Source organism: Gymnoscopelus microlampas, assembly GCF_963454915.1.
Source record: "Gymnoscopelus microlampas genome assembly, chromosome: 21".
Lineage (NCBI taxonomy): Eukaryota > Metazoa > Chordata > Actinopteri > Myctophiformes > Myctophidae > Gymnoscopelus > Gymnoscopelus microlampas.
In genome coordinates, this window is record NC_139958.1 from 29,579,278 (window position 1) to 29,590,928 (window position 11,651).

The following is an 11,651-nucleotide window of genomic DNA, read 5'->3' on the forward strand; positions in this document are numbered from 1 at the left end:
AGTATGACCACAACTATATTGCGGTAACTTGTATAGTATTAGGAAGGCGAGGAAAGCGTATTTGTATAGCACATTTCAACAACAAGGCAATTCAAAGTGCTTTACGCAAAAAAAAATATTCCGCATTAAAGGTGCAGTCACACCGAACTTTAATTCTGCCAGTGCAGCGGATTCTGCCAATGCTTTTCAATGGGAACAGAGCGGTTTGTTGCCATTCGCGGATTTCTGCACAAAAAAAAAAACGCTCCGTTCACAAACCTTATTCAGCAACATTCAGCTTTGATTTAAAATAACTGAGAGTTGTAGTTGACCTGCAGCTTTCTAGGAGTTTGTTCTATGGTGCATAAAAAACAAATGACCACTTTTGGTTCTGATTCTGGGAATATAAAGCTGACCTGTCACAGATGGCCTGACAATTCATGATTGGTTCACGTCGTAGCACAAGATCAGACATGTATTTTGGCCTGAAACCATTCAATACTTTATAATCCAATATTCATATTTGTAAATACATTCTTTGACAGAGAGGGAGCCAGACCAGTGTAAATATCTGAGAACTGGATCCCCTTTTTTTGGTATTAGTTAGCAGCATTCTGAATCATCTGCAGCTGTCTGACCAATTATGTTAGAGAGACCCTGTAATTGTCTTAATGTGGCCGTTTAAATTCAGGTATCGAAGTATTTGAAATGCATTAAACAGATCAATTGAGAATGATTGAATTGTGCAAAGAAGTACATATACATCAATCATATGGGCATATCGATCAGATCGGCGATTGTGACGCCAGGCCCCGCGAACACAAAGGTCACACTTAGTTTATCACTAACTAACTGTGTGGACATGGAACATCACACTGACATGTGATGTTCATGTCCACACAATTAGTTTGTGTTAAACTGCTGAGCGCTATTGTCAGATCCTGTATAGTCCTCAGTGCCAGAGGGACATGCTAGAAGGATCGGTAAGTAACTAAGTAGTACATGTACAAGTACAATTTTGAGGTATTTGTACTTTACTTGAGTATTTCCAATTTCCAATACTTTTACTTCTACTCCACTACATCTCAGAGGCCAATTTTGTACTTTTACTCCACTACAATTATTTGAAAACGTATTAACCACTTTAACTTAAGCAGATCTACAAGCTCACAACGCATCGCATCGCGACGCGTTGTGAGCTTGTATATCTGCTATTTTCAAACATATTAGTACTTTTACTTTGGGCACTCTAAGTACATTTTGATACCAATACTCTTGTACTTTCACTCAAGTAAATTCTGAATTCCGGACATTTACTTGTAAGGGAGTATTTCTACATTGCAGTATCGATACTTTTACTTAACCAAAATATCTTGAGTACTTTTTCCACCACTGCCCCCGGGTGCAGCCCTCAGAGAGGCAGCTCACGTCGGACCATGCCCAGGTGAAATATATCAATATCTGTGGGCTGATGGCCATGTAAGCCAGTTCGATCTCTCAGCGTCACAGAGCCAATCCCTCACCTTTATTCATCTGGCCAGCCTTCGTCTGCTCATGTCTGGGAGTCAACCATTAATTACCCTGCTGCTGGAACCAAACAACAGCAGCAACATGCGGTCGAGCCGCACTACACTAATGGAAACGGATGAGGACTCGCACCACTATGCTGCTCTACTGGGCGCTCCCAGGCCAGGCTGTCATGATCTTTATGTTATGTCATATATCTGAGGTGATGCTTCCGCAGCCAAAATGGTGCTGCCTGGTCAACGAGTTTATCTTTTGTCGGGACCGCTAGGGCTAGTGGGTTCTTCACAATGTGTAGTGTTGGATGCAGCATGCCATTGTGAGAATGTGAGACATAAACAATGACAAAGCCTTTATCTTTCCCTCTGGAGGAATCCAAGGCTTAGGCCTGTTCTCGGGCTCTGCTGCTGCTACAAATTACTTCATAGCTAGACTGTAAAACAGTGTAATAGTCCCCTGAGCAAAGTGCATTGACACTAAACGCGTGGAAAATGAAAACAGAAAGCACTTTATACAACGCGCTCAATGACTTGAAGTTCTTGTCCTTTTGTCTTGTCATCTCAAACACTTTTCCTTTGCTTCACTCTATGCTAAATAGGTCGTAGTAAAAGGACATGGTGTGTGTAAGATATCATAGGAATGGCTGATTTTTATCTCGTCGTAAATAGCATTGTTCGTTGCCATATACCTGACCCCATAAAGCTCAATCACCAATTGCAAGTTAGATTATCCTCAATGCCTTGAATCATCTGAATCCATTGGTATTGTCCTTCAGTTGTCTCACTGACACAGAATGTAATATTGGTCAAAATACAATTAACTTGTTTTGTGAATATACATACTTAAAGTAGACAAGTAGCAGACAAGAAGAGGGGAGGCATGCGTTAATCCGACAGACCTTTTCTCCGACTATGTGGCATCCGCGTGCGGTTAGGGTTAGGGTGCGGGTTTGGTTCGGGTTTAGTATTGGAAACGTCGGAGCGCTGCGCTGTCGGAGGAATGCGCTGTCGGACTAACGTACTGCACCCCAAGAAGAGAACCCCTGCCCTCGCATGCACGCATGCACAAACACACACTCAGGAGGTGCACACACTCTATCACACCAGGATTGTTTCAATCAGTTATGAATTAATTTGCTGAGTAATTGAAGGGATTGAGAAGGATTAATGAACAAGACGGAGATCAATATAATTGACAACTCATTTAAAGCAGTGAAATTATTCTTTACTCAATTGTACATTAAACCAATATAGGGCAATTGATTGGGGTAATAATAATAATGATAATAATAATAATAATAATAAATGTTATTTGTTACACTTTATATTTGAAACAAATCTCAAAGTGCTACATGTTAAAAACAAAAAAGAAACAAAAACAATAATAGTAAAATAGAAAAAAAATCAGATCAAAGAGAAAACTACACCGTGTTCATATAAACCCTGCTCTCAAAAATAAAATGGATGCCAGTGCATCCCCATTTTGTTTTAAATGCAAGACAGAGACTGGTAATTACATTCACCGCCTTTGGTCCTGTGTGAAGCTTCGGAACCATTGGTCTGATATTGTAGCAGAACTATCTGCTATCTTTGGTGTTCCTATGGATTAAAATCCCTTTTGTCTTCGACTTGGTCTCCCAGATGGTCACATTGTAAATGTTAAACATAGAAGGTTATTTAACTCGTTAACGTTCGCTGCCAGAAATAAATTGTTTTTGTCCTGGATCAGGGACGGTGCTCTTTGCAAAAGAGCGTGGCATAATATTGTGATGGACTGTATCCCTGTTGCATTTCAAATTGGACACTTTTGTTTTTCTAGGATCTAAGATCTAGGATTCATATTTATCTTATATTGGACCCACGCAGTCCGTCACTGGGCTTGGGGGATTCCCTAGCAGCCCTAGCCTTCCTGTAGGTCAGCATCTTGTCCTGGCTAGTGTCCTTGTGCCTCTGGTAACTGGTGTTTCCACACATCTTTACTATACATGGTGTCTTTCCTTTCCTTGTTGGGAGGCTGTCAATGGCCCGGAGGACTTCCCTTTGATCATGTTCTTGCTTTATCTTCATACACTTTTCAATTTATTTTATGAATGTTGTGTCTGAGCTGTTTTGTTTCATTCTTTATTGTTTGTTTATATGTTTGTCTTTTGTATGTAAAAAAGCAATAAACATATTTTGCTAAAATAATTATATTAATAATAATAATAATAATAATAATAATAACAAAGCATAGTAAGCTCTGAAGTAATGAAGCACACACAACATAATATAGATAGATATTCCATCTGTATTCTAATAATGTATCTGAAAACTCTTGACTCAATTACAAAGACATACTACTAAAAATAACACTTCAGTTAAAAAGTATGTTAGATTAACTAGTGATCACACCCATGGGATTCTTTTGAACATGCAAGTGAAGTGACTTCCACACTGATTTGGGTCTCACTCCAGTGTGAATTTGCTGGTGTATTACGAGGTTGGACATTTTAGATAATATGTTCCCTATGTTGTCTAGAATGTAAGTGGATGTCACTGACAACCTTTTGTGTTAAGAAGTGTTAGTTAGTGTTAAGAAGTTGTTCAGGTGCTGAAATACAGCCATTTACTTAGACATATCAACATTAACTGACTTTGAAAAGTATAAGTACAAACCACATTTCACCTTTTTTCTGTGAAGGTCACTGCTGTCCATTCTGCATGTGCTGTTGTCATTTAGAATAAACAACACTATGCATGTTCTCATGTGTGTGTGAATGAGTTTCTCTCACTTTCATCTTGTTATTCAAGCAGAGCCATTGACACTTTCAAGGCCATTAAAGTTCCTATATAAACGCGTTGTCGCCGTGCAGTGGTACCGCTACAGACAGAGGCATTGATTAAATAAGAATAAAATGCACAAGGCAACCTCTGATACAAAACAGAAATAATCTATTATACACCAAAATATACATGTCAAATTATTGTGAAACAAAGAATACGATTGAGAATAAAAGGTATATTGAGATTTGTTTATTTCTATCTGCAGCAAAATGTTGGTGGGACATGTTACACAAAAACAATACAGCATAACAAAATGATAGTAATAATAAAGCATAGTAAGCTCTGAAGTAATGAAGCATACACAGAATAATATAGATAGATAGTCCATCTATATTCTAATGATTTATCTGAAAACTCTTGACTCGATTACAACAAATGCTACTTAAAAGAACCGTTCATAAACAGTATGTTAAGTTAACTAGGAATTAATCAACAAATCAACACAAATAATCGGATGTATCTTTAGCTTTATCTTTAGTTTTATCTTTCATATGTGTACGCTCATGACATTTTCGGTTGCTTGAAGTAGTAAAACTCCTTCACCACTGACCACAAGGGAACAGTTTAAATCCAGTGTGTACAACCTTGTGAACTTTTAAATATTGCAAACTTTTAAATATTGCAAGTGTCTTTTAAGGTGGGCCATTTGAGAGAAGTGTTGTCCACACTGATCACATCCATATGGTTTCTCTCCAGTGTGAATTCGCTGGTGCATTTTAAGGTTTGTCATTTCAGAGAAGTGTTTTCCACAATGTTCACATACATAGGCTTTTTCTCCAGTGTGAATTTTCTCATGGCTTTTAAGGGTTGACATTTGAGAGAAGTGTTTCCCACACTGATCACATCCATATGGTTTCTCTCCTGTGTGAATTCTCTGGTGTCTTTTACGTTTGGAGATGTTAGGGAAGTGTTTTCCACACTGATCACAGCAGTGTTCTTGCTTAGCCAAGCTATGTTCATTCGCCTCTGATAGGACATGGGAGCCTGGATTGGAAACAATTACAAAGTAAGGGTTGTTGTAAAGTAAGGGTACTGTACAGTAGGACAGTACTTCAAAGACTTAAAATTGCATTGCAAGTAGTTAATGTCCATTATTAACAACATCCAAATGTGCTGTGCATTTTATAAATACATGAAATCCCCAAATTGGGTTGGGGAAGTAACTAACTAACTAAAAACCTCAATACATATATAATGTTTTTATTGTTTTAATTAAAAAATGTGGCTAAATTAGCCGTTCTGCAAACCCACAACAATTTATGATGCAACACATTGCAAGCTTTTAGATATTGCTATTTTCAGTGTTCATTGTATGACTAAATATATAGATATTAAGCTGTAATTAAGACTTAAGTAATAGTAAAGACATAATATTGTGAATATGTGGTTGAAGGAACTGTGAGACAAAACGGAAAGTATTTTATTGTTTAAAAATACTATAATGGATCACCATGCTATTCTTGGTTATGTGGATGTGCTGATGTTTCTCCTTCACTATAATGAAACTGTTGTCATACTGTTCACACTAATCAGATTTATCTTTCATATATGTGCGCTCATGACATTTTCTTGAAGTAGTAAAACTCCTTCCACACTTACCACATGGGAACAGTTTAAATCCAGTGGGTACAACCTTGTGAACTTTAAAATCATTTGAATAATTAAAATATTTTCCACACTGATCATATCCTTAGGGTTTCTCTCCAGTGTGAATTTGCTGGTGTTTTTTAAGGTTGGACATGTCAGAGAAGTGTTTTCCACACTGATCACATCCATAGGGTTTCTCTCCAGTGTGAATTCTCTGGTGGGTTCTAAGGTTCTTCATTTCAGCGAAGTGTTGTCCACATTGATCACATCCATAAGGTTTCTCTCCAGTGTGAACTCGCTGGTGGCTTTTAAGGTGGGATATTTGAGAGAAGTGTTGTCCACACTGATCACATCCATAGGGTTTCTCTCCAGTGTGAACTCTCTGGTGGCTTTTAAGGTGGGCCATTCGAGAGAAGTGTTGTCCACACTGTTCACATCCATATGGTTTCTCTCCAGTGTGAATTCTCTGGTGGCTTTTAAGGCTAGTAATATGAGAGAAGTGTTGTCCACACTGATCACATCCATGTGGTTTCTCTCCAGTGTGAATTTTCTGGTGGCTTTTAAGGTGGGGTATTTGAGAGAAGTGTTGTCCACACTGATCACATCCATAGGGTTTCTCTCCAGTGTGAATTCTCTGGTGGCTTTTAAGGCTAGTAATTTGAGAGAAGTTTTTTCCACACTGTTCACATCCATATGGTTTCTCTCCAGTGTGAATTCTCTGGTGGCTTTTAAGGCTAGCAATATGAGAGAAGTGTTGTCCACACTGATCACATCCATGTGGTTTCTCTCCAGTGTGAATTTTCTGGTGGCTTTTAAGGTGGGGTATTTGAGAGAAGTGTTGTCCACACTGATCACATCCATAGGGTTTCTCTCCAGTGTGAATTCTCTGGTGGCTTTTAAGGTTTGTCATTTCAGAGAAGTGTTTTCCACAATGTTCACATCCATAGGGTTTCTCTCCTGTATGAATTCTCTGGTGTATTTTAAGTCTGGAGATGGTAGGGAAGTGTTTTCCACACTGATCACAGCAGTGGAGTTTTTGCTTAGTCAAGCTTCTTTGTTCTTTCACCTCTGGTAGGACAGGGAAGCCAGACTGATGATGCAACACTGGATTGGAAACAAAGACACAGTACTTATTGTTGAGAGGTAGACAATACTTCACAGACTTAAAATTACATTGCAAGTAGTCCACAATTAAATGTACAATGTAAATAAATCAATCTCCAAATTGTGTTGGGGAAATAGACAACCAACAATTACTCTAAAAACCATACAACTATAATATTTTCAAATGTGGCTAAAATAGCCGTTCTATAAGCTCACAACAATTTATGATGCAACACATTGCAAGCTTTTAGATAATTATATTTTCATTATTAATTGCACGACTAAATAGCATTAAGCTGTTACTTAAGACTTAAGTAATGCTAAAAGTCTTAGCATCATATAGTGAATATGTGTTTGAAGGAACTGTTAGACAAACAGAAATTATCAAATTTTAATATACATCAAAGCTACAGGTCCTATTACAACGCAACAATTGTTTTGAGAAATTTGAGAATAAAATCTATATTGAGACTATTTGACTTGAAAGGAAAAGCAACAAAAACATGATGAAAATAAAATAAAAGTAAGTAACATACCACGGTCTTTGTTTCCCTCATGTTCAGCAGAGTTGAGGTTGAGAGAGTTCATCTTCACCTGAAGTCTGGAGTCCACAGTCAGATCTGGTCAGAAATGATTGATATCCAGGAGGAGTTGTGGAACAAATGACACATCCCAACTCTTCTTATACTAGAGAGTGTGGGGTGGAGCCACTAACTGCTTTGAATGATTGGCCGAAGACAACAATAGAACCATCTCTCCACCAATCACAACCTAACATACTGCCCCCCCGCCCCAGACATGCTCCATACAACCTTTTACAAAGAGAGTGGTAACAAAAGCATCCATCTATGACATACATTGCTTTGTTAGTTACAATATAACCTATCTCTATCCAATGAATACATGCATATGCTATGGGACATAGAATCTATAACATTAATATATAGCAAGGTAGTTTTATTTGTATAACTCATTTCAACAAGGCAATTCAACACAACATCCAGCAAAGAAAACACAATTGTAAAATTAAAATCATATCAAATAAAACAAAATGAGCACAAAAAAAGAAAAAGAAAATTAAAGTTACTAATAACTCATTACAATTAAATGTCTTTAGTTTAAAATAAATTACAGCAACAGCAGACCTGCTTCTGTTTGTTATATATGTGGAAAGCTCCTCTTTCTTAGGTATTCATATCCATCAACAGTGTTTTAAGACTGGGAATGCAAGTGAAGTGACATCCACACTGATTTAGGTCTCAACCGACTGTGAATGTTCTGGTTTATTTTAAGTTTTAAGATGTTAGAAAAGTGTTTTCCACACTGATCACACCCATGGGGATTCTCTTCAACATGCAAGTGAAGTGACTTCCTGGCTGATTTAGGTCTCACTCCAGTGTGAATTTTCTGGTGTATTTTGAGGTTGGAGATTTTAGAGAATATTCCCCCACACTGATCACATCTCTCCACTGTGAATGCTCTGGTGTATTCTCAGGTTAGACAATTTAGGGAAGTGCTTTCCAGTCAGTCAAAGTCTAGTCAAATGCTACCTGGGACGGGTGTTACATATAAATATTACTAAAAATAACAGTTCATTTAAACAGTATGTTAAGTTTAGCCTACTTGCAATTAATCAACAAATCAACATTGTATTCATCCCATCCTATTGACAGTCCATGTGCCACGATCTGAGTTGAGATGTATGTGAGAAATATTAAGTAGCCTAATTGCCATGGTTCACAACTAAAATGTTCAGTCCATGAGTCATTATGAGTTGAGATGTACGTGAGAAGTAACAAACACACTTTGAGTTTTTGTCGTTGGTGATAACATACTGTGCTCCTCCCCTGACATGCTCCGTGCAACCTTTTACAAAGAAAGTGGTAACAAAAGCACCCATCTATGACAACATGTACATTGTTAGTTTCAATATCCTATCTCTATCCAATGAATACTTGTATGGGCATATGCTATGGGACCATAAAATCTATAACATGAATATGGCAAGGTAGTTTTATTTGTATAGTTAATTTGAAAAAGGCATTTCAATGTGCTTTAGACACAACATCCAGCAAAGAAAAAAACAATGATATGTGTCATTAACACACAGTACTGGACATTTACATGTATAATATGACATGTACGTTTTTAGAATGAAGTTGCAATGTAAGTTCAATGTTTAAATTGATTTCACTTTAGTACCTAGAAAACAGTGGTCTCTGTATAGGACTGTTGTTGTTTTGTACAGAACAGTCACCAGTCTGCATAGACCTGGCCAGACTTTGCATTTCAATGCATCTTAGGTGTTGATGGGCTGGTTCACCATTAGCATCCTGGGTGATCTAAAGTGGTATCTCATAATACAGGTGTAAATGTCCTCAAAGAGGAGGACAACCATCTACCCTATAATGGGGGGAGGAATCTAATCTACTGAATCATTTTGTTTTGTAACCATGTTATTAACAAAAATTAAATAAAAAGACTGACTTCTGAAACTCCATCAATAGCACAAGTGAAGATGTACAATGTATCTCTATATATACAGTATTTAACTTTATGGACTCTGACATATCAAATGGTAATGGGAGACCACTGCACAATATATCTCTGACTTTGAAAATTAAAATATGTGTTCCAGTTAAATTACACTGTATAAGTCATGACCTCATCAGAATGCTTGTTACATTACAAAATCCAGTATCTTCCTAAGCAATCTCTTTGGCAATTGTGCTCTGAGGCTAACACTGCACACTGCCTCTGACTCACTGAAAAGTGAAATACATAACGTGTGATCTTTTCTCTGTAAAGTCCCCGGCTATGTACATGTAAAATAGACAACTCTATCCTTATCCTTGTGTGTGAATGAGTTCTCTCCTACCTCTTGTTATTCATGATTAGTCATTAAGGTTGACATATGCGTGACATTCAAGTCCCTATAGAAACCTAAATGATTGCTCCAAACCCCTTCAGAACAGTATAACCTGGTCTTGTATGTATTTATACTATGTGTAGAGAGACAGGAGACTGAGGCAGAGATCAGGGAGACATGTGAGACATGACAGCAGTCACATTCAAACTCCAGTCACAACTAACAAGAAGTATGTTTACTGCACTAACTGGCTGCACCAACAGACACCACCTTACTTTGCTTTTAATATTATTACTTTGAACATTCCCAAAATGGGTTTATTTATCACTCACACATACAAGTAATATACACCTCTAGGTTCACATTCTCCAAAGACATATTCCATCATACATTAGAAGTTGGGTTAAATGCAGCACTGAGATCCAGTAGTTCTAAGACTGAAATGTTTCCACTGTCTGTATTTAAGTGGATGTCATTGATAACTTCGAAAAGAGCAGTATCAGTGCTGTGGTGTGGTCGAAAACGTGACTGGAAGATATCAAGTCCATTGTTTAGTGCTAAGAAGCAGTTCAAATAAAGGCTTTTAAATTATTTTTTTACTAAATAAATACTGTTTGATTACTAAAATGTACATGGCTAGAGTAACTTATACAACGCGTGGACTACATCGATAGCACAAGTGAAGATACACATTTCAAATGTCTCTTTTACACATGAATAATTCACTTCAAGGGCTTGGAAATCTCAGGGAGAAATGAGGGACCACTGTACAAACCAACTGTGATTTGAAAAGTAAAGTACAGACCACCTTCTGTAAAGTGCTGTCCATTCTGCATGTCCTGTTGTCATTTAGATTTAAAATAAACAACAGTCTTCATTTCCTGTGTGTGTGTGTGTGTGTGTGTGTGTGTGTGTGTGTGTGTGTGTGTGTGTGTGTGTGTGTGTGTGTGTGTGTGTGTGTGTGTGTGTGTGTGTGTGTGTGTGTGTGTGTGTGTGTGTGTGTGTGTGTGTGTGTGTGTGTGTGTGCGTGTGTGTGTGTGTGTGTGTGTGTGTGTGTGTGAATGAGTTTCTCTCACTTTCATCTTGATATTCAAGCAGAGCCATTGATACACTTTCAAGGCCATTCAAGTTCCTATAGAAACTTCATTTGTACATGATTGCTCCAAATTCCTCCAGATCAATACCTGATGTAGTGAAGGGACAGCATATTATTATTATTATTATTATTTTGTCAACAATGTCATGTAAGTTGAATATATGTACAGTGTCAACAGGATTCATCAATTACTATCTGTGTAATATAGGAGCACATATCAACAAACTATTAAAGTGGGAGTCAGTAGAAATCCGAAAGAACAGACACGGTCAGAGTCAAAGCAGGAGTCTGTAATCCTAAATAGCATATAGTGCAGACCGGTCGTTTGATGATGAAGGAACGGGGAAAATCACGGGACAGCATCGTATAGTCTTCTATGTGTTTAACTTAAATTGTACAAATACAATGTACAAAGTATGAACAACCTCTGAGACTAAACAAATAATCTAATCTACAAAAAAATGTGCAGGTGAAATTGCTGTGAAACAAAGAATAAGATTGAGAATAAAAGGTATATTGAGATTTATTTATTTCTATCTGCAGCAAAATGTTGGTAGGACATGTTCCACAGACAATACACCATAACAAAGGATAATAATAATAATAATAATAATAATACAAATAACAATAATAATTATTATTATTACTATTATTATTACATGTTATTATT